The 24,062-nt window shown below is 46.4% G+C and overlaps 1 protein-coding gene across 2 annotated transcripts in view; it reads right to left on the bottom strand.

Moving 5' to 3' along the window:
- The window catches only part of LOC143433344 (tubulin monoglutamylase TTLL4), a 156,009-nt gene that overhangs the window by 72,028 nt on the left and 59,919 nt on the right, over positions 1–24,062 (bottom strand). The window contains exon 1 of one of the 2 annotated variants that reach the window (XM_076910650.1): positions 5,435–5,453. The exons of the other annotated variant lie outside the window; for it this stretch is intronic. The gene's annotated coding sequence lies outside the window, so the exon portion shown is untranslated. Of the gene's footprint in view, positions 1–5,434; positions 5,454–24,062 lie in introns of those variants that run through there. 2 annotated transcript variants of the gene reach the window in all.

Raw genomic sequence — 24,062 nt, 5'->3', positions numbered from 1 at the left:
CCCCAACTAACCAAACGGACAGCAAGTGTCTCAAAAATTTATCAATACTTTCCATGTTACTCCATCGTCTCCCCTCTCGTGCACACGGGAAGTTAAACAAAGTCATACATTAAAGGCGTCGTACGATAAAGTAACAAGAGTACCGACAACCAGGTAACTGTAAATCGCACGCTCGAGGCTGCTCGACGATTTTCAAGATGGATACGCGTCAGCCCGCGTCGAGTCGTCGACGACACTCGGATTGCTCGATGGTACGCATCGACTAGGTATAAATATCGTAGGTTTTCACTGGCGAGGTAAAATGGAGATGCGAGTCGATCGAGGCGAAGGCGAGGCAAGGGAGAAAAGAACGCGCACGTGGTGGAGGAGTCGAGCCCGTTCTACCGGTCCTTGGGCCAGCGATCTTTTCCCTCCGCGATCGGGCGACGCGCGGATATCGGCTACGTGTAGTGAGCTGTCACTCGTTAGACGTCTCCCCACCTGACGAATCGCGTGTTCCTGCCAAAGCCATGCCGGGAATAATGTCGCCTCGCATGAGCCGCGACGCCTGTTGAATACTCGCTGGACGTGTCCTCCCTATCTCGCCCGGACGATTTCTTCGGGGCACGTAGAGAGACGCGATCTCCCGGGAGCAATGACTCCGCTTTCTCGCCGCGAGGGCTTATCGATCCGACGTTATGTACAACGCGTCTGATATAACGCAACCTGTGCCCACTACCCGCCTCTGATCCGCGGCACCGACGTTCACGCTCGCTCCCCTTTGCGATCTCACCGTCTTATCGTACCGCGGGACATTATGCCAATCAGCGTTACATCACACCAGCCGACGATCATCCTGTCGATTTGCTCGTCCCCTCCGTCGCTCGTTCATTTTTACCGCGCCTTTTTCTCCCGTGCACCAATTCGGGGAATAAGGTCAGATTTTGTCCCACGCGCTCCATTTTTCTTTTTTGTCGCGATTTACATAATGCGTTTACTTTTAAAAAGCAACTGGTGATTAAAAATAACTAATGTCTAGCTGAAGCTGTTACACGTGTTGTTTATCGACGTGACATTTTTCTTGTTTTTCTGCGCGCGTGTAATGTAGTGGACCTTTAATATCTCGCGGTCAACGTTCCGTTGGGGTTAATTACAGGGGTGACGCTGGACAATAAGCTGTGTTGATTCCTCCACCGCTGCGACCTTCCCTCGGTACTTTTTAAAATCCACCTGAACCCTTCCCCTAACGGTGACCTCGATGACTCGCCGCTGGTAGGAATGTACACCCAACGAGGAGCCCCACGGAGGATCCCAGAAATTACTACATCCGCGAGTAATTTACAGTCCTTTAGCCGAAATTACGGCGCGACACGGCATTTCGAGCGGGCCCGAAATTCCTCCGCGCCCTACCAGAAACGCGGCGGTTTCGTTGTCGGTTTCGACAACGACACTGGGCCCCGTGGGCACAGCTTCTTCTTCTCCCGTGGCAACGTCTACGCTCGACTCGACCCGACCGTTATGAGGCCCAATTTTTTTTCTCGATCGGAACGCCGCCGCCTGGGTACGCTGCGGTGCGTGTCCGCCACGAGGCCTGAGAACACGGGGACGACGGATGGAGAAGAGGAGGGCGCGCACGGGGACCCACGAGGGTTACGGGCCCCAAAAAGACGCACACGTTTCTCGCACACGACCACCACGCTCTCTGCACGCTTACGGGGTCTCAGGCGGTTCGAGCCGGCCTCCCGGACCCGGGAGGGTGAAACTCGAGAGAAAATACACGACGATTGGGACAAATGTACCCAATTGTCCGCCTCGGAATTGATTCTTCTCTCCTTTAGAAAGGGAAAACCGCTTGCTCCGGGGAAACTAATAGACGCACACTCGCGTTCCGAATAGAGCTGGCTCGATTTTTGACAGTTGGCACAGCCATTGAAATGAGTTTCCAAGCTCGCTGCTAAATCGTACAATCCACACAATTAGATATACTTTCATCGTTCGATGGATAATGATACGATCAGGAATCTTCTCTTCTTGCAAATGGATAGACCCCAACCTCATATCGATACAATAACATGGGAGTATAATGAGAACTGCAGTACGGAATAACTTCCAGGACCACATCGTGGACAGTTATTAACGAACGACCCATAAATCAACCAAAAAATCGCGCGCGACCTATCGAAAGAAACGCAAGAAAAAGAGGAAAAATGCACGTTAATTAAAGTAATGACTGTCAACACTGACACGGGACAGCAAGAAGTAACCTGGATCGTCCGAGCGACGCAACCAGTTGATCGACAAGTACCCGTCGCCGGGCCATTACGTTCGCCAAACCTCAATGTCATTCCTGCTGCATACCCGCGGCGACATCGATCGATGCGGCGATCGCGGTAGCGCATCCTGCTCGAGCGTAGCTGCCTAACGCGCAGCGGACATTAGCATAACATCAAAACACGCCGATACTTTCTCCAATCTCCGCCCCACGGGGCCTGTAGCGAGGCGCGATTACACCGCGAAGGGTTGCAGGCTGCGCGTGGAGGGGGCGGGTAGAGGCAGCGAGCAAAGAAGGCAGAAGGAAAAGGAGGACGAGGAAAGAGGGTTGGCAGTCGCCTCGAGAGAGCAGCACGGGGACAGGTGGCGACGAGAAACCAGGGAACCTCGGAGCCACCGAGTTCTCACGCGCGAAACCTCCAGCTGCCACCAAGAGATATACACACGCTGTTGGGGCCGATGGCAGCCAAGCGGCGAGTCGATCAACACACCCTCGAAAAACGCACCCGGGCGTACCCTGTGCTGGTGCGTGCGTGTGCACGCGCTTCCACGTGTACCAGCCCTAAGTGATCGCCTAGATACCGTTCTACTTTCTTTATCTCGTACGCGGCCAGCCTCCTCGCGAGTATTTACAACTTTGCCCACGCTACGCGGTAACAACCGTTTACGTTTCACGTCCGCTGTTTCGAAATTACATAAGAGCGTTGAAAGCTGGCTTTCGACATATTTTGACGTGTCTCATCGTCGCTAACTGGTTGGGGGTTGATTCTCTCTAACAATTTGATTTACTTTACGAAACATTCAACTGGTTAGATTTTTTGATTACTTTACGAGTTACTCCATCGCGAAATTTCATTGGTCCCTCTCGTTTTATACGGACGCATGAAATTGTTTGACAAGGATGCAGAAGTTCCTAGCTTGACTATCGGCATGCGTCCGTGTGTGTAAGTGGAAACGTGGTCACGTGCATTCGCGTTTACGTAGGTGCACTCGTCCAGTGGAAGGCGGTAGAGGGAAGGGAGGGAAATATCGGACAGAGGGAGGCCGACAGATGTGTGCGGTTGGTCAGGAATCTAAATATTGCGAGCGGCGAAGGCTTCGTGCACCCCTTTGCCACCCCTCGTGGCCCATTCATCGCGGGACTGGCTCGGCCATTAGTGGATTCCCTTTTTATAGATCTTCGCCTGGCTCGTTCGCATTTACGTGTCTCGCTATTTCAAGACCGTAAAATACGGACGTGTTCCACGGCGAACGCATATTTTCCCGCGATTCCTTTCGTCAGCCTCGTCCCATTCATCTCGCGCCGATTGCCCATTAGACGGGGCGGCTGCTCTCAAGGATTCACCGCGTCGAGTGGATCGCCGGTAGTTTCATGTTTTAAATAATGGGAAATTTGATGGCGTGGCGCCTTTAAAGGGGGTTTATACTTGACCGTAAATTTACACGGTTTACGAACCTTTATGGCTGTTTTAACGAATTTTTAATAGCTTCAAGGTAAGGTATAAAAGAGATTAACCGACGGTGGCTGCACGACAAGCAGAACCAGTGTTACGTTCAAACGAGCATCGGTTCGAGCGGATCTTTAATCGTTCAATTTTAAGCAACCCCTTTGATAACGCGCGAGGGACATAAGATACGAATTTCTAGAAAAACTAAACACGTTCTGAAGTGAAACGAACGATAATTTCTATACTCTTACGCTTCGTGGATATCGAAGAATCGCAGGGCGCACGTTCTTTTGCAACATTTACCTCAACACGATCGCGGATTTTCCATCTCCGTGTATCAACCCTTTCATTTATATGCAAAGCAGCTGGGCAAGTGTAACACTGTGAATTCCTTTTTTTCCCGTACAACTTTAATAAAACCTTAATCATTAGTAAAAACCAGATCCGCGGGCTGTATACACGCAGAAAATGCAACCGTACGATGTTTCCCCATAAAACGGAATCGTATAAATTTGTGGGCCGATCCGACGTGTCGATATACATAATTCGAGGACGACGAGTGGTCGTTAACTTAGAACGCTTCTCGGAAAGTCTGGACGCTGAGATATCTCTCGGAAACGGACCGGTGCATGCGTCTTCGGGATCGACGAGGCGTTAATGATCGATAGATCGAAACGGGCCAGTTAACCGATCCGACTTCTACCCCCTCCGCCCCTCGCTATCTGGCCATCGTATAATTTATTCCACTGATATACGGGATCTGATCGGAGTGCGGTAATAGCTTCTGGTTACCGGTTGTAACCCGAACCTCTCTCTCGATTTAGTTAGAATCGATCGACGCGTACACGGCCAAGCGTGCGCAAGAGCATTATCCGCGCGCGTTTTCTCGCGCCTGCCGCAATCAACGCGAACAACCCCTCCGAAGTACCACCTTCTATTTACGCGGAACGTAAATCACAACCATCAGATTTTCGCTTCTTGTCGATCGTTTTCTGCGCGACTCGAACCGTTTCCCTCGCGAACGCGTCACGTACAACGTGTTCGTTCGAGGTACGGGGCGATCGAGGATTGATCCACGGATTGTTGGGATTTATTGTAAATGCTTCCAAGAGGAGCAGACGCTGGTTATAACGCGTTTTTTGGTTATTCCCTGATACCAATGAATTTCAAACAACCAGATACGCTTCCGACTGGTTGATTTTTAATCAACCCTATGGATACGTACGCCTGCACGGTTTTACCGTATCCTATTACTATCTTTAGAGCTTTCATGTTATTCGCACTTTAACTTTCTCATTATCTCCTCGCTATGGCCTAATGAAATAAGTTCGACCAGATCGACTTCTGCGAATCTATAATTTACGTATCCAAAGATACATAGAAATGGGCGCATCGGCGATATCTGTAATTATCATAAAACGAAGATACGTTAAGTGGAAAATGATCGGTGGAACCGGCAGGAGTAAATAAACGGCAACAGAAATCGCGTCCCGTTTCCCATACTCGATCTAAGGTTAAGTTCGCGGCGTTACGGCCTTCTGTGCAACAAGTTATCCTTCTATCCCCACCATTTTATCAAACCGACACGTACCTCTCCCTCCCTCCCACGCAATCCTTTCCCCTTTACACTTTGACGCACTGACGTGTCCCTGAACGGCCGCGTCCGTTCGTCTCGTTCCATCCCCAACGATCCATACGCGCGTCTATACGTATATATATCCAGTTCCTTCACTCACCTTCGACGAACACCGTTTTCTGTCCTTTGTTGCTTTTTGATGCCGGGGCAACTTCTTTCCTCCTCCAGCGCACCGCCACACCACGTGCTTCTCTCGCACTCATTTCTCTGATCCGGGACAGGCATGTGCCGCGCATGCTCCAAGTGCTACCGTGCGCAGCTCGTGCTGCGCGTACGCCAGAAATGAGCTGCCCTTTCTTCTCTCCGGGTTTGGTCCCGCCACGTGTCTTTTTCCGTACCACCGTTAACGCTACTTCCACCACCGGCTTCTTGCCTTTCAACGTGCCACCCGTCCTTCTCTCTTCCACCCTGTCGTTCCTTTTATCGTCCCTGCATCTTTTTCCACCGCACCGCGGGCAGCTCGTGCTGCGCGTGCGCCACCAACTACTTGCCTATTTTCTTCCTCTTCTTCTTCTTCTTCTTCTTCTTCTCCTTCTTCGTTTCTCGCCTTAGAAATCTTCCATCGCGCTTCTTCGACTTCTTTCTATGCTCCATTCGCGATTTCCATCCTCGTCACCCTTGGCTATCCATTATATCGTCTTCTTCTTCTTCTTTTTAATCGGATAATTTCTTCTTCGTCTCTTACACGGCTCTTAGATCGCGCAGACCGTGTACCAGGATAGAGCACCCGCTTTCTTTCTTTTATCCAAGCGATATCGACGTCCACGCTCCATCTTCCTGCACGAGTCCCGTGCTACTTTTTTGTCTTTCCTCTTTTTTCTCATCGTCACTTTACTCTCCTCTGCTAATCAAGTCCGTTTCTTCTCGTCCCGCGTTTTTGTTTTTCCGTCGTACCGTGCGCAGCTCGTGCTGCGCGTACGCCAGGGTACGTCTTCCTCTTCTCTTTCGCTCTCATTCGTCACCACGCTGATCGTTCATGCTTTCCTCTCCGTCTACCTTTCCTCGACGACCCTCCTGTGTTTCTTATTCCGTTTTCCCCGTTCTTTTACTCTTCATTGTGCGTAGCTGGATCTTCGTTGCGATCCGCCTTCACCTTCGAGTCGCTTGAGTAACTCGAGCTGTATGCAAATGTCAATCCCATTTTTATTCTATTTTCTATCGCGATGTCCCGTTCTTCTACCTAGTTTGCATTTATAGGAGCTTTACACGATTTCACAGGAACATACTGGACACCGACATGTAAAGTAGTTTTCACGCAATTTTCTCCACCACCGCGTGCTTCGTCGTGCTGAGCCATCAATTCATGTGTTAATTAATAATATGCAACAGGAACTGTGATACCGTTCCAATACAATACCACCAGGAAATTGCTAATCTCATTTACTCTTGTTACCTTCGATCGACAATCATTCCCCACCCTCTCCACGGTAGAACAATAACGAACAATGGAAATCCAACGAGAAAGAGCGCATGAAAATTCACGCGGAGGCATGCGAGATGCAAATTACATAACCGACCGTTGCACGCCTTTGCCTACACGAGGGTGAAAGAGGGTGATGGAGGGTGAACAACGGCGCGACGGCAGAGGATGAACGCCGTAGGGGTGGAAAGTACCTGCCTCCACTGCGCATGCGATCCTACGCATGTACCTGTGCGAAGGAACATTGTCTCCACCCTCTGGCCCTGCTTGACTTCGGGAGCGCGCATGCGCGGCCCTTCGGCTATATAAGAGGAAGATCCCTCATCCTAGCTCACATTCAATCACACCTACTCAAAACGTGCGCATCCGTAGAGAGCCAGGCGAATCGCATCCAACGATTCGCGCTACGATCTTGTGCACGTGTCCACCACTCTCGTTCCGTTTCCTACATCTCTCCCGCTCTCGAGTCGCTCTTGCCTCGCGCAGTACACAGTTACGCACCCATCCATCACACGCACATTCACACAACAGAGCATAGACCAACGTCGACGCGAGTCGACGCGAACACCGTCGATCGAGAACAGCGTAAGGAAAATTGTGGTCGTTCTGCTCGACGCAGCAGAAGCCATGAAGAGGCAGATCTCGAGAGTGACCGTCGGCTCGATGACTGATCGACGCATCGACAGTGGTCTGTTCGCCAGACGGGCCGTCAGGAATGCTCTGTCGAGCGTTCGAGGACTGTATGGCAGGCTTCGTCGAGAGGTCACTCGGGGATACGACAAGATCGATCGACAGGGTCGCGTTGGCGAGATGGGGAGCAGGCTGACAGCGTTCGAGATGAAGCTGGACGAGGAAGAGCTGTGGAACTTGAGGAATGAAAATCTGGAGAACGAGCTGAAGGAGCTGGCGATGAGAATGGACAAGTGATTGGCGCCAGGGCGAGGAGGTTCTATTGGGAAGAGGATCCGGTCAGAAGCTTCCAACTCCACCAGAGGTGACCAGCTAGGTCCAAGATCGGATGAATACAATTAGTAAGGTCTTTCATTGTACACAGCGAACTTTTAAGGTAGTTTTCGTCTTTCAATTAGATGTTAAGACTGTAGATTCGGTTGACACTTAACTCCTGGTTCGAAGCTTTAAATGCGTTAGTTTCGGTGAGATCGTTGAGGGATGAGTTGACAAGTTAGCGAGTAAATATAGAATTAACGGAATGTTTGCAATAATAGCCGTAGGTACAATTTAAGTTGGAAAATGTTACTAGACTGACTTGAACTGTGATACTAGGATTGTATATTCGGATATATCGATAGAGTATCGTAGATGTAATCGCTCGAACCACGTTCGAGGTCATAGGCCGCCCAGTGCATATTCTATAATCTCAGACACTGTGATACTTAGTAGAGAGAAATGATATATTATATACGAGAAACTGTGATAACTCGAAATTATGCTTCCATGGAAACTGTGATATTAGGGGTTAAGTTAAAACGACTGCGATACTAGTTTGTAAGTTAACTGAACAACTGTGATAGAATATGCTTTAAAGAAAAATGGCGGAATTAATGGAAACAATTGTCGATCTCACTCTGTGTCTTCCGGATGATTGCAATATGCTAGCATGTAGAAGATATTTTCGATTAAGAGAAATTGGATTCAGACTGTGATAATTATTTCTAAGAGATATAGTTTTATGATTTTGCTTGTAAGTCGGATAGAATTAATGGAATCACAGCTCGAGCGATATCTTGTGATACTTGTACTTATCCAAGCAGAATCGATCGAGATCTGCCTATTAGTCGATAAAATTGAGGTTCGTGTGTCAACATTTTCATTTATCTTGGTTTGTACTCAAAATTTGTGTCTCCGCGTTTCTTTACTTTTCGCTGTTTGTCGCTTTGTTTTCTCAGTTTTTACATTGTCGTTCGTAATCCTTAAGTTTAGTCGCAGTATTTTATGTAATCCTCTTGCGCTGCGTTCTTTTGTCTTCTTTTGGTTTTTCGTTTCGATTTTAGAATGTACGTTCCAACTTCTGCTTTAGATTTAAGATCCATATATACTTGTAATCAATAAATAAACTGTGTGAGAATGTAATCACGCCTTTTTTATGCAATCTCCATTCCTCACTTCCTTCGTATTGTCCATCTTGAAATAGATACGAACAATTCTACTTCTCAAAGACATTCAAATCGCTTTGAGCGAACAAATTTCGCTATCAAACAAAAAATGAATCATTCTTCTTCTCTATTTCTATCGAAATAACCATTTTTAATTCTCGTAACAATTTACACCGTTAGAATGGTTTCTTTCGAATAAAATGACGTAATAAGTGTAAATCGTTGCGCTTGCATCACAAATAATGCACCGTTCGAAAGTTTTCTTCTTGCTGTTTCTTCTACGTTGATCTCTTCTTTCTTCTGCATTCTTGTTGATCAGTTCTTCTCCCCTTTTAGTCGCCTTTTACGACAAGCAGGGGATACTGTGGGTGAATTCTGATCCCCACCACACAGGGATAAAAAGTAACCGATTAAATCTAATTGCAAGAAATATACATGTATCCATAAAACTGATACAAATGTTTCTATAAATGATAGAAAAAGTAGCTGAATTTTGTTGGAAGAGGAGATGTTGGAAATAAATAGCAACGTGAGATGTACGCATTATTTTATTATTTAAATTACACCTTGGCAAAGTGAATGCTCGATGCGAAATGCCGTTTGCCGCGCATTTTTATCAAGTGCGATGCACCATCTATTATTAGCCCATCTAACTTTCCTAAAGTGCAAAGTTTGACCCTACAACGCTAGATGGCGACCATCCAAGGGCCCCCGTGCCCTTCGTGGTACAGGACAATAGATATAGGTATGTGGTACCGTGAACAGATTTTTTTACAATCTGAAGTACATCTTGCACTTTGACTGTTTTTCATTCATTCTGAGTTTCTTCTAAGTTTACATTGAAAGAAGAAGAAAAATAATTCTTCTATTATTTAAGAAGATTAATTATTGAGCAGGTCAAGATTAATCAAATAATTGCAAGAAGCAATAAAGGAAAAGGTTGCATCAATATTAATATAAGAATTCTGCGATTACTTTAACCGTTTGAATGCCACGGGCTTTTCGAGAAATCAAGTTGAAGAATGCCATAAAGCTCGATGAAGCTCCTTAATTTCTACGTCTAAAAGTACTAGAAGGTGTAATGGCGCTTCTATTCTATTAAAATGTCAAATAGCGCAATGGCTGTTTTTCTACTCATAAGAACTGAATCTTGCGTTATCGCTACCGTGCCATTCTCGCGAGTGTCCAGCCTGCAATCAATATGCTTTTTCCCATCGAGTAGTCTGGCAAATTTAAATACCGAACAGGAGAATCGCGATCGCGATATCTGACACTGAAACAGTTAAGAAAATTTCTATTGCTAGAAACGTATAATAAACATGACATTAGACACTTGTTGCAAGACTCGCATACTCTTCATTTAAAACCGAAGAAAAAGCTACGCGTACAGTCGAGCCGAAAACACGTGTAGAAAACAGCCCATTAACGTGTACAACCCGTGCCAGGAGAGCGCGGCAAAAAGAACTGCAAAGCGTTTTCATATCTGGATGCTCGAATACCTTAGGTAGCCCGTCCTCGACGGGAAACAAGATTAATCCAGCGGGTCCGGTCATTAATAAAGGTGTTCGCGACTCATCGGTCGACATTCGAGCGCGGACCACAAAAGGGGTGCAAGGTATTGCGGTATTAAATGTCGAGGGGCGCACAATCGCGGCGCGGCGAGCTGGCGAAAAAGAGAACGAACGAGAGGAGGAAAAAATAAAAAGCGCGCGGACGAGCGCGTACGGGGGATGAAAAGAAGAAATAATAAGCGCGCCTGGGCCCGTTTCTAGGGGGATCGAAAAAAATAGCTGGCCACGGTTCAGATTACGAGCATTAACTGTCATTATATGGGTAGCCAACTACCTGGAGGCTTTCATTATGCTCCTGCTGATTCAATACAATTTTCCATTTAGATTATCGCGCTGATCTTCGCGCATCTAACCTGTTGCACGGCCCACAGGAAACGCAACGCGATATCATCTGATCACGATCACAGGCCCGATAGAAAAGAGAACGCTCTTGCTTTCTCTCTCTTTCTCTCCCTCTCTTGCTCTCGATCCTCATTGTGGGGGTTTTTACCACCGCATAAAAGAATTCCAACGCTCCGCGCGGGGCCCTCTAATCTCGACCGAAAAGTGGCGCGGTGTTGGGTTACGTTTTCGAAACTTTTGAAAATATTGTCAAATATTTGATGCCGCTGGCAGAGAGTCCTTTTCACTGGCCCCCCAATGGTCGGACGCTACGCGCCGTTGCCTCGCGTTTTTCCGGATTAGACATCCGATCCTGCGTTACGGATTATTCTACGACGGGAGGAACGCAAGTTCGAGGGTGAGATCGTGTCCTCTTTGGGGGCAGTAATTTGTCTAGATGCACTTGCGCTGTCGAACGACGCGGGTTTACGTTTCACGATCCCAGATGAAGATACGCGTGTTGTTTCTTCTTTTTCTATGGACAATTCAGAGTCCTATAAAAGGACAATTGAAACTGTTCTACGTGGAGAAATGAGGGAGAGAATGAGGGGGATCGAAATGAACGGTTCAAATTTTGTAAATTAATTTCCGTCAATTTCGTAATTATCAAATCTGCGCTCGTTAATTTTGGGACAGCAACTAGACGAACAGTTCAGAGAAATGACACGTGTAAGTATTAACTTCGCCATGCGAGATGAATACGTACGAACGTTCTTTCAATCGGTCACGACGAATCCAAGTTTCTAAAGGGCCTCCCATGGTCGGGAGCCCAGCATTATGGAGTGATTTTCGAGTTATTTCGACTTATTCGATACAAAAGGTGGTCTAGGCTGCGGATCTCCATTGTGACGTCTATCGAACAGTGTCGTAAAATGGCAGGAAATGGAACTTCATTTTCTCGAAACATTGATACGTCAAATAAACCAAAAAAAATATCAAACATTGTAAACAAAAAAATAATACATTCAAAATAATATAAAACAATCAAATTGATTTTAGAAATGAAATCAAAATAATCACATTTCAATTATTCACTCGACCAACCCTTATACACTACCCTATTATAAAACACAGGTCGAAGGGAATAGAATAAAAAATTGATGGTGTAAATTAAAAAGGAAGCCCTTCAAGTGGAAGAAACGATGGAAATGTGCTACGCCAATGGGGGCGCAGTGGAATCAGGGCGCAGAACAAACTGACTTGGGGCTCAACAAGCCGTTTCTCGACTACAATATCGGCGGGGAGACAAATTTCGTAAAAATGTACCTTTTCGACTCTTAAAAGGGACAATTATTGTATTATTCGACACCGTTTAAACCAGCCGAGAGGCAGAACCGAGGAAACATCAATGGGGGTGGGATCCGCGCTGGCGAATGGCGAGAAGATTGTATTATTTCGAGGGATCAACTCGGCGGATGGAAATTCTCGCAGCGATGTTATTCTTGCCCGGGGCCACGGAAATATCGACGGAATAAAAGGATCGAGCGGGCCGAGACGCGGCCAGGTGGCCCCATGGCTTATTGGCTCTGATAATAGACATATTAAGTCACGCTGAACGTCAAACTTGGCCCTCCTTTATGCGGGAAAGCCAGCTGAAAGGCAACAAAAGTTGCCACGTAGCCTCGTTCAACCTTGTTGAGGATCTCGCTTCTGCTTGGCGAAATAAATAATCTTCTCAAAGGGTGGGTTTATCAGAGAGCGTCGATGCATTAAGAAACGTGAATGGAGTCGTTCCCGTGGCCGTTTCAATAAAACGGACTTTCGTCTCTTCGATTGCAGTGGACATTGAAACGTTCCGTCATCCCTTACAGAGCTTTGTTCTGATCGCGTTTGATGATATCCTCCAATTCCCAAGAGCAAACAGATTTTCACATATAACCTAATCGAAATAATCTGTGGTTAAAATTCCATAACATTAATTTAAGTTCTGAACAATTGATATTGTGTGTTAAAATAGAATAAAAATACAAATATAGAATAAAATAGAATAAAATGGCAATAGCTACGTCGAGGACCGGAATCAAGCGACGCTCGTCGTCTATTAAAGAGAGAATCTCGACGTTTCGAGCTGGAGGAAGCCCATAAGTGGCCCGAAAGGAACCGTGAACGCGGACGGGGCGCGTATTCGGCGAATTTTCCAGCCGTTCGACGATATACGAAGGCACTTAATGTCAGAAGATACTGTCCAGCGAAGGGACGGTTGGCCCGATCAAAGAGATCCCTCGCCACTTAGGCATCGATTTTTCTTGCGTTCCACGACAATCGCGCCTAGCAGAGGCGAGCCCTTTTCCCTACACTCACCCTCCCACGTGTATCCCGAACAATTCGTACGGGACGGCGGGGAAGCGGGAAGGCTGAACGAGAGAAACGAGAAAAAAAGAAGAAGAAAAAAAAAGAAGGGAGAGAAAAAATCGTTCCCCCTTCGCGCAGCAAACGGGTCCTCCTCGCCCGCTTTCTGAGGCGAGCCGTACAGTCCGATTCTTTTGTGAACACGTGCACGAGAAATCGTAAATCTAACTAAAGAAAAACCCCTATAGAAAATGGAGAAGAGCGAGAACGAGACCAGTCGGTCCAATACTTGGGGCGCAGCCGTATATACAGAGGGCTCGGTGGAAACCTATACTAAGTGGATAATGGGTCATAGGCGTAGCCTGGCTACCGTGGAGATCCTGCTGCATGCGTCGACGAACGTTCCTAGAAGCTACGTAGCGAGCTACGACTATGGCGCACGGATGAAGGACCACTAAACTCACGAGTCTACAGCCCTATTGTTACTCAGTGGCCATTGTACAAAGCGGCTGAATGATAGAAATATTTGTAAGTTCGCGCACCAAGGTCCCGGGGACTCTCGAGTGCACTTTCGAGCAGCCTCTAGGGGGATACGTTGGTTATCTTCCGGCTAGGAGAGTGTCGTTTCGAGTACTACTTCAACGCGGCATCCTACCGCCTCTCCAGAAACGACCACGGTTCTGTGTGTCATACGTACACGCGAAAGCTTCCTGTTTTCAGTAACAAATGATTCACCTGTAATTTAGACACGTGTATACACTTCTTTCTTTGAGACAAGTTTGTCGCAAGAGTTGCAAATTACGGTTCCACTCTGAACGAAATACGAGGACGCGCGGACTGAGAAGTTGCAAATCGGGGGTTGGTAAGGTAGGTTGTCGCATCAGTCTAAAATGGAGCATCAATCATGTCCGTTTCGACTTGTGATCATCAACGACTGCATAGTAATGCCTTTTGATATGTAAATACGAATTAAAAATGGCACGTTCTTAACATATTAGCAAAAAGTTAGTAAGTTTCTCTTGCGTGCATTAAATTCTGACAAGAAATTTTCACCGCAAGTTAAACCGGTGTTTTATCAAACCAGCGTTTTATCTGTACAAAAGTGTGCAACAAAGTTGCGAAACCGTAACACGCGCTTCACGCTCGCCAAGTATAAACGTTTCTTGCGCCGGGATACCAGGATAAATAATAGTTATCATCTAAACCGCACGCTCTATATTAGCCGCGGATAGAGACGCAGGTCGTTAGGAAAGAATTTGAAATAAAGACGGGCGAAATTGCAGCTTGTCGCCGTTGAAAAATTCATGCAACGTATATTGTATAATCAGGCAACAAGTCGACGGGAGGGACGGACGGGGTTTCGCGCGTACCCCGTGGCTACGCCTCTATAATAAATCCTAAAAGTGATTGGAACTCCGCTACGCTGTTGCAGAAATTACAATACGCAGCCCCCCACAAATCACGCCGTGGTTATTCACAAATCGCGTCTTAATGAACCGCCGGTGACAGGTAGTAGTTACAGAAACGATGGAGAGAAGAAAAAAACAAAGAAAAAAAAAAGAGAACACAGTAATAAACGTGGATCCATCAATCACTGTTTTATAAGATGTAATCCGTTTTTAATTCCGATAAAAACGTTGTCTTCATTAGCGAATCCTCGTCTCCTTTGGCCGTACGAGCGACTCGAGAGGCAGGCCTCAGGGGTGAACTTATGAAGTCGTGTCACTTTTAAATGCTTCGACGTAGAAGGGAAAATGGAGGAGAATGTCGCAGCTTTCCACGAGAGAAATAAATGTACACTTGCTACGCGAGAATAACTCTTTCAACGACTAATATTTAAAGTACAGTCGTTTCTGCTCGCAATATTAGCAGAGAAAATAATTATTCCTTATTGCCCTCACCCCTTCGCGGTCCCCCTTAAACATACCTCCAGCAAGAGGGAAGAAAGTCTAAAAAAAGATCGCAGAGGCATCTATCATCACCCACCTAACGCTGTCATTAATTATGGCAGCCCCTAAAGGACAAGACCCTCCGACGCTCCCGACACGATGACTGTTAAACGCGTATCAGACGACACAGACGAAAAACTGACTGGTAACGCGATCCTCCGGCTCGAACTGTTCGTCCAAATGTTTTCAACGAATGTTCTAAATATAACAGACGGAGGCCCGCGTATATAAAACAGTTTGTGTATTAGTCTACCACCTTGCAGCTGACATTCCGTCGACGTTACACAGAAAAACGTGTACGCTAATACATACAGGGGTTTGTCTCGTAATAAATGCGAGCTGAGGGTGGTCCAGGGTGCCATCTACGGACACTTGTTGCCTTTATTTCTTTGCGTTTCAATTCTAATTCTATATTCTCATTTTCATTTGCATTTCCAGAAGTTAAATACAGCTGAGTACAGTGTCCTGAAAAATTTTTATATATTTTTCAAAAATCGTAACCATTCTATAATATCATTCAATGCTTATCTTTGCGGTAATTTTAAATCTAGAGAACGTCATACGAAGTTCACAGAACACTGACACTCGTAAGTTCCAAAGTTAAGTTCCAAAATTAATCAATTAAGCAGACCTAAATGCGACTGAGATGAAATATGAAAAAGAAGAGATCATAACACCTGACGGAAATTTTTTATAATACGTAAACATAGAAAATGCTTGGTTCCCAACTGAAAATACGTAAAGTTTTCCAGGTCAATTTCCAGTAAATCCACGCGAGGGTAGAACAAGGGCAGTTGCGGGTTCGTGAGGGGGTCGTGGAGACGCAAGTGTCTGGCGACGGTGTGTATATTTGTGAAGGGCGAGAGGAGAAAGGGCCGAGAAAAGGGGCAGAGACCGAGGCAGAGTTTCAACTTTCGACCACGTGTGTCTCGCGTTACGGACATGGAGCGCTTTTTACCTCGGTCACGTCGAAATTTCGCGCATATGCTTGAACGGTGCCGTGCCCGGAGTACGCCTTCCCCGGGGCCAATTATCGTTGGCCTCGAGTGACCACTTCCGGTCCTTTTTTCGCCGCTAACTTCTCTCACCTAACCGTGCGACTACGCTCCTCTCATCGAAACTCGATCGCCTGATTCCAGCCATTTTTTTGCCCGCCAGATTTCGTGCTTCCTGTTCACCGTCCGCGTAGAAACCACACGGGACGTTCACTTGTTGCTCCAATTACCTTCTCGTCAAATTCCATTTATACAATTTTTCCGGTTAGCCGCGCTTCAAATACTTCGTAACTCTTCTTTCTATCCTATTGTCGTACTTTAAAATATTTTCTTCCTCTAGAATCGATTTTACCCTCATCGCTTACTAGTCACCAGCTTTCACCACTGTTCGTATTAGACTCTGCCAAATTTCTAATTTTTAATCGATCGCCACTGGTCGCGTACACGTCACAAACAGAAATTTTTGTCAATTATAATAAAGCTTTGTCTTCTACGCAAAGTAGATTTTTATTACCCTAAAATTGCTTTCAATTTCGAGAGAATGATGGGGAACCAGACATCACAGTAAACAAATTTGATCTCTACGATGCTTTGACTCCAATTTACGAAAAGGTACGTTTTTTCGTTTCCACACGGGACTGTGTCGAGTGGGGATCCGGGTTAACAAAAGAAAAGAACAGTTATCACGGAAACGAGGAGGGACGTTCAGTTAATACCATAAAAGATTAAACGTGCAATCAGAATTATTGGGAAAGGTAATTTCGTGCGTTCCCCGGGACTTTTTACGTGCCGTTTATAAAAAGTAATGGCGCGTATCTCGACGCGGAATCGTTATTTTACAATATACAATGAAGCAATTAAAGTCACCCTTACCAGGTTGCAACAGTGCCGGGTTTGCCGTGCAAACTTTCCAAATTCCACCGATACACGTTGTCGCAAAACAACCTCGAGTCGGACAAGAAATTCATACATATGAATCCCGTCCTTTTTCTGTGTCTTCGCACTTGATACGGGCCGCGAGCGAGCAAGAGTAAACAGGAAAGATGCGAAAGGAAAGGAAACCTTGGCGTAACCCCGATCCGATCCGATCGAGCGGAGTACACCAACGAAACGTGATCCACCTGGTCCTTTTCTTTTTTCCACCAGCAAGATTTCATGCCTCCTTATCGTAAAAAACTGCAATCATTATCCGTCAGAACTAATTGCGCTTTATCGAGGTCGCCCCGCGGGATGAATAACGATCGTTGTCGCGTTCGACGTTGTCTCGCGCCATTTGTTCCGCGTGAAATCGTACTTCCTACCGTTCGCCGTTGCAATCTCGTGTTAAACACTTTTAAAACCATTCGAGCGAAAAAATCCAACTACCGTGTACGTAATAGAGACGAGGAAGTGGATGGTAATTAAGCACATGAATCTCTCGATTAATTGACCATTAAGATGCGCGAGGAATGCGGGAGAGAGGTTGCCATAAAAGCCTTTGTCGAGCGTGACTCGATAAATAAAAAAAAAAAGCAAATTCAAGTTCCACAGATGTAAATTACAACAAAGTTCGAGGGCTATACTTAATATAATCTAACAAAACACATTAAATAGCGAAGGGTTGTTGGCAATAAAATTAAACGACAATTCGAATTGAAAAGGGTTGAAGAAAAATCGATTCACGTTTAAATTCCACCGTGAATTTTTATTCAGCCAGTGCCCCAAATTTAAAGGGAAAAATGCCATAAAACGGGAACAGGCTCGTGTCTATTAATAGACGTAATCTCTTCCAACCACGTTCCGTGATGAAAAAAGTTTTCGGAAAAAAACGTTTCGGGAATCGAGGAAAAAAGCGACTGACCACGTGCAGCCACGCACACGATGTCGTCGTTGGAGAGAGAAGCTAAGATACGATAAAAGAAAAGTTCTAAAAAAGAGACCAAGCTCGACAGCGGTGCGGTGGTTCAACCCACCAGTCGTGACCCAAATCCCAAGATTAAATCGCATCGACCACGTTTTTTTTTTCTTATAAGGTCAACCCTCTTTCGACGATACCCCGAATCTCGATACAGGTGCGATTACTCCTTTCTTTTGTTGGTCGTGCGAAAAAGACTAGCGTTGAGTTAACATTCGTCGTTCGTACTTTAATTTCTTCTAAGTTAATTCGAATGAATTCACAGAAATATTAAAAGTAATATTAGTATCTTCTTTTTTATTAAAAAAAAAAAAAAATACATTTAAATTTCTTTAATTCATTCACTGCCAATTACGAGAAATCTTGTACTTTGATTAAATGGTTCTCTAATGTATTAACAGATATACAGTTCCATTCTTAAACATCGAAGTAACCCAATTTTTCCAACAACAGAATATAATTCTATAAATGTTACGTATCGCGATCCATGGACGACTAAAATTAATTAATATCTCATTACAGATATTACCAGGTCTGTATTTGTATAATAACGAATAACAGTGGCCACAAAAGGGAAAAAAATGACGATGTTATTAGAATTATTAAAAGTATCGTCGCGTCGCTTCACATTCCTCTTTCTTTAATTTCCGTGATGAATACGCTTCCGGGATAAAAATCTGACGCGGACCTACTTAGACGGGTTCAACGAGCGCCGTGTTAGTTTACGAGAGAACGAGTCGTGGTTAGGGTTTAATGCAAGGGCGTGCCAGTGGATCGTGGAAACGCAGGGACAGGGATTCGACGTAATAAATCGCGAGTTGAGTTTCACTCGGGGTTACGATGTGAGGTTTCGTCTGATTAATAACCCCTGTAACGTGATATTTACCTGCCTATCGCAATTTGAGAACGGAAAGGTTTCTTCCAATTTAAGTTTTTAACGATGAAACTGGATATTCCAGATGAATTTACGGACGGGCCGATTGCGTTCGAATTTCAAACCGCGCTGCACGCGGTGGCGACGATTTAAAAGGGGAGGCGCGCCCCAGGAAAATCGCAACCCCGTCGAATCGCGCTCGTGAACGATTCGATTTGACTCGATCGCTTGCGTGGTCAATAGCGATTCTTTTAAAAAACCGTTTAAAATGTATCAACGATCGCTCGAAACTTTTATCGTTTGAACAGCGAGGCAATAACGTGGCAAAAAGTTCGCTATGATTATCGCGTTAAATTTAATTAAAAATTTAAAATTGAAGTAGTTGTACACTTAGAAATAAATTCGATATCGTTTATTAAACTGATTGAATTCTAAGTCTGTCGATAAATTCGCTATTAAACATTACAGTAGCGAACGATTCTGAAATTATGCTAAAAATAAGGGTAGCTAACCACGCGACGTCGACTCTGCTCCCAAAAATTTCGCTCCACCGTTCAGTCTGTTCGTTAACACGAGTTTCTGCGGTCGACGCGTTCCCGGTATTTCACTTAAGCCCGCCTCGACTCGCAACAAATCCATTACCGCCCAGCGGGGCCCTAAAAATCGTGCGATAAAAAAGAGAATCGAAGGATCCGGGGTAAGGGTCCACCTGTTGCGGGCAATCCCAACCCCTCTCCCCTTCTAATCTGGCCTAAAAACACCGTGGATTCACGCATTAGTCCTGCTACCGTCGTTACACCTATCCGGTCGACCCCGATGGATCCCATCCTCGTTCTCGTAACACTACACGCGGTCACACACCTGCGACCTGTCGCGCGGAACGGAACAGGGACCACGCACGAAAAAGATTGCCCTCTTACCTAAGCAGACGCGGCCATTTCGAGCCGCCGCCACCGCACGGATTACTATAATTTCCCTCCACCTTTCCTCCCTCCGTCCTCATTTTTTGATACCGCGCTAATGGCGGCCGTTTCGTCGCCGAACGCGGGACCGGAAACAAGCGCGTCGCGCCTTTTTCTTCGAGGCCGCCAGCCGACGCGTGGTGTCCCGCTCGAGATCTTGCGCAAATCTGTAATTCCAGCATCCGGTTTCACGTTTCTCAGCGGCTCGTCCGGGGTGTTTCCATTGTCCGGAGGACGACGGAGACTTGGCGAATGACTCATGGGATCGCTCGACGGTTGGGGAAACATGGAGCGACCTGGATGCTTCAATTGTCGTCTCGAAGCAATGATGTGGAAATTTGGGAGCATTGTGAACATTTTAACGTATCGGTAGGTGTTCTTGGTTATTGGTGCTTGTTCAGTGTTCGTCTAACGCTGGGGTGGCTAACCTTTCTCGTACCATACATTTTTTCACGGATTGTACAACTCGAGCATTTTTAATACTTCTGATACGATGACGAAGAGCTTACTAATGCTTCGAAGACTTGAAACTAATCGGAACACAGCTTAAATTTACACGCATCGATTATCAACTTCCTAATCAATATCCCAATGGAAGAAAGTACAATTTCCCCGAATGAAATCATCCACGCAACCTAAAACGCGACATACATCTGTACATACGCGGCAAAGGAAGCAAAGAGCTCGTACAACCAGCCATTTGTCCCCACGACTCTTTATCCGTCGTCAGTTAAGTGGATTCTCAGCTACGCACACGTTCGCCAGCGAAATAGTTATGGACGCTCCCCACAGGTGGGCACAATGACTGATTCCTGGGTGACGGAGGACGCAGGGGAGAAAAAAGGAAGAAGAAAAACGAGGGTTCGCCAAGCGAGACACGGGCGAGGGGACGAAGAAGAGGAACGAGACGCCCCTATGTTTGCTTGTGTTTGCTCGACCTCGCGGAAAATCCATTGAGCCCATGGGCCAACAGTGCTGCGTGCTCCCCATTGTGGCAGCCCACGGTGGTTGTTATGATTACCCGTAGGAATCTGACCCGTCTTGTCTCTTGTTCAGCCCCGTTTCGGTGGGTGTAAACGGGGCTCGACGCTGGGTGACAATCGTGAATCCGTTCACCCTCGTTTCTCTTTATCGTCGCGAAAGAAATGTTCGAAATCGGTCGTTCGTTCGTTTGTCGCGTCGCTCGACCGGTTCTGGGAATTAACGACTGAATGTAATTAGAGAGATCTCGTTTTCAACGTTTCCACAAACCCCTGATGAGATTCACATGTGTTCTCGAGTGCCTTTCGATTTTTACGCTGCGAAATAGGGCTGATCGGTTCGACTTGTGCGCAGCACGAAAGTATACAGAAAATGTTAAGAGTGAACTTAAAGAAACAAAATGTACAAGCTGCGGGAGAAGCTGCGAGGACAAAACGAACGCGAGAAAAGTGTACGAATGATGATTATAAGAAATTGCGTCGGGAGAGAATGATAAAGTAAATGACGCGAGATAAGAGCTGAGGCGAACGACGTGAACCGTTTCCGTTGCGATTGGAGGCCTTCCAATATTCGTCGCGGTAAAAAAGCAAATCGTCGATTTGGCTGATTAAATTACTAGCGACGATACCCTTGGCACTGACAAAAAGGCGATATATATATATAAGTCTCATTATACGGCAATTAAACGGAGTCCCTGTTGGCAGTGGCTGGTGATCCGGCCAGCTGTTCGAACACTGTTACGCTTCCTTTAGAACCAATTAGTCGTACGTCGCCATATCCGACAAACGATATTCCTTTCACGGCGATCGTTACTCGAACGCCCCGTTAGAACTTGGACATTTCCGGGTCCCAATTAACGGCTCCGCGACTGACACGGGTATAATGACTCTATTTCGATCGTTGACTAGACACTTGGGCTCGATTGGGAAATCTGTTCTATGGTCTCCTTGTCGGCTGTTACGAGAAAATGAAACAATGTCGCGACGTTTGTAACCTCTTGATAATCTTGCTGCTATGCGAAGAAGAATTCTAAGTGTATTCTCGTTTAACGAGCTGTTCTGGATCGCTCTCGCAGTTCAGGTAGTCGCCACAGGTTGGCCACGTTCACAGAGCTGTCCACGTCGATGAAAATATTTAACGACAATCGACATTGTGACGGAACCGCCACAGTGGGAGTGGGACTCGAAACGGTTCGAATGGTTTCCACGAAAAATTACGCGGAACAAGGTCCACGAGACGTCTTTCGAGCGAGCAAGTTTGCCCAGCGTCACGCTGCTCCGTCGACCAAAGTTTGCCCAACGCGTTCCTTTCGCAGCCTCCTCGATTCTTCGCTCCGAGACGTTGTTACGTGTTACTCGGAATCTGCGCTGTGGCGGTGTTTGCGGACGCATTGTGCACTTGTGCTCGGCGAGAGCGATTTATTTCGAGGGCAGATGCTGCGATTCCTCTCCGCAGGGGCGTCTTAAATTGTTCTGTTCGCATTTTTGTCGCCGCGCGCGATGTTTGGAGTCGATGATGTTTGGCAAACTGCGGGGTAATGTCGTCTGCGTTCGAGGGCTACGAGGACGCAACGAAATTGTGACGAACGACTTTGGTAAACGCGGTTGGATGCAGACATAGTTGAACGTGATCTACTACAAATTATAGAAGACGAAACATAGTTTAAAACCTTGGCCTGTCGCGCGCCATGCCATTTAGCTGTTCAACTTCTTGCTCGAACTTGTGCAAAAATGTACATTTCTTATGACGTGTATAGCTCGAGGCTAAAAAAGGAATTATGAAGTAATAAACAACGTCGCTGGTTCGACAATGAAACGTTGAATTTTATGCATAAATTCCTGATCACGAGTCAAACTCGTAATTTTCGTTTATGGCACAAATTGTTTACCACGAGTTAGACTCGTGGTTAAAAAGACAAGCAATAGCCAAAAATCCAATAATCAAAGACTTCCGATCTGTATACGAATCTGGGCACCCTTCGACTTAATTGGATTGTGGCGAACCCCTCCAGCGACCAACCGTCGTGGCCCAAAATCGGAAACCTTCGAAATACATCGCGTACGAGTCGAGGATACCTGAAATGTTACGCGAATCCTCTTTTCCTGGGCCTGTAATCTGGAGAGAAGAGCCGCGTCAGGTAAGCGAAGAAGCGGGGTGTCTCATCAGGGCTAACAGGCCGACGGTGTCACTTTCGACGCCCCTCTGGCCGATCATCCGCGATGATTCCCATCGAGGCATGAGCGTGGCCCTCGAGTATCGAGCGTGGCCCTTTTCACGGATAAAAACGCGCCGCCCTTGTTTGCCACACCTCGGCCTGGCCAGGAGGAGAAAGACTCGAGGCAGCGGCGGGAACGCTTTCTTGAAAGGTTCTTCTTCGAAGCGACAGGGATAAGGAGGCCGAGGGTGTCAAGCGAGGCCGCGTTGCATGAATACAGATGTGATTAAAATCGAGCTGCGTCTCTCTGGCTGCACGTGTGCACTGTCCAGCTACGATTATTTCGGAGGGGAAAATTGAGGCCTCTGGTTGTGAATTAAGAGTGATCCCCTTGCGAAGTGGAATGCGAGTCTCTGAATAAGAATTTGACAGATTTTCTGAGAGAAAGAGGGAGAGAGAGAGAGAGAGAGAGAGAGAGAGATGTGAAACATCGAGTCAAAGCTCGTATCACTTCGAGAGAAAAAGCAAAGAGGCATCCCTGTTCAACGTCCACCGCTTTTTTTTCACCTCGAGATTTGAAAGGTGACAGAAGCGTCTAGAGCGAGGAGCAGCAACGTCGATCGAGAGGCGTCTGCGTGCACGCAATAAAGCCGTGGCCCTTTTGAAGTTGAAAACAGGCCGCCCTTCACCTCCCAAGGTGATCTCGCCCATAAAAGTGTCCGGGCGTTAAAATCTCCTCGCCAGGAAGGACCCGGACGTCTCGTTCGCTTAGAACTAGTGAAAGCAGCCAGGGCTTATTTAGATGGAAAGTGTCGCGCGTCGAATCAAGACAAGCGTGAACGCGCCACTTTAACGACGCACTCCTGCTCGGACTTGGATAACGTCGACCGTCCGTTTTTGCCTCTCCAAAACGCATTTCACCCTCGACGGAACGCAAGAGAGGAATGCTATCGAACACGATGCCATGCGATCGTTGCTCGATACAGGCGAACGTTTGTCTGCGGTTTAAGCACTTGGGCGCAAGGTTCGCGACGAACAAACTCTTTCGTACGAGTACCTTTTTCCCTTTTCTGTATCCTGATATAGTGTTCTTCGAGTTGTAGTCGAAAGTAAAATAGATTCTCGTAGACTGTCTTGTATTTT

The sequence above is a fragment of the Xylocopa sonorina genome, chromosome 2, assembly GCF_050948175.1.
Source record: "Xylocopa sonorina isolate GNS202 chromosome 2, iyXylSono1_principal, whole genome shotgun sequence".
NCBI classification, from domain to species: Eukaryota; Metazoa; Arthropoda; class Insecta; order Hymenoptera; family Apidae; genus Xylocopa; species Xylocopa sonorina.
The sequence above is the reverse complement of the archived record's forward strand: the minus strand, read 5'-3'. Positions and strand labels throughout refer to the sequence as shown.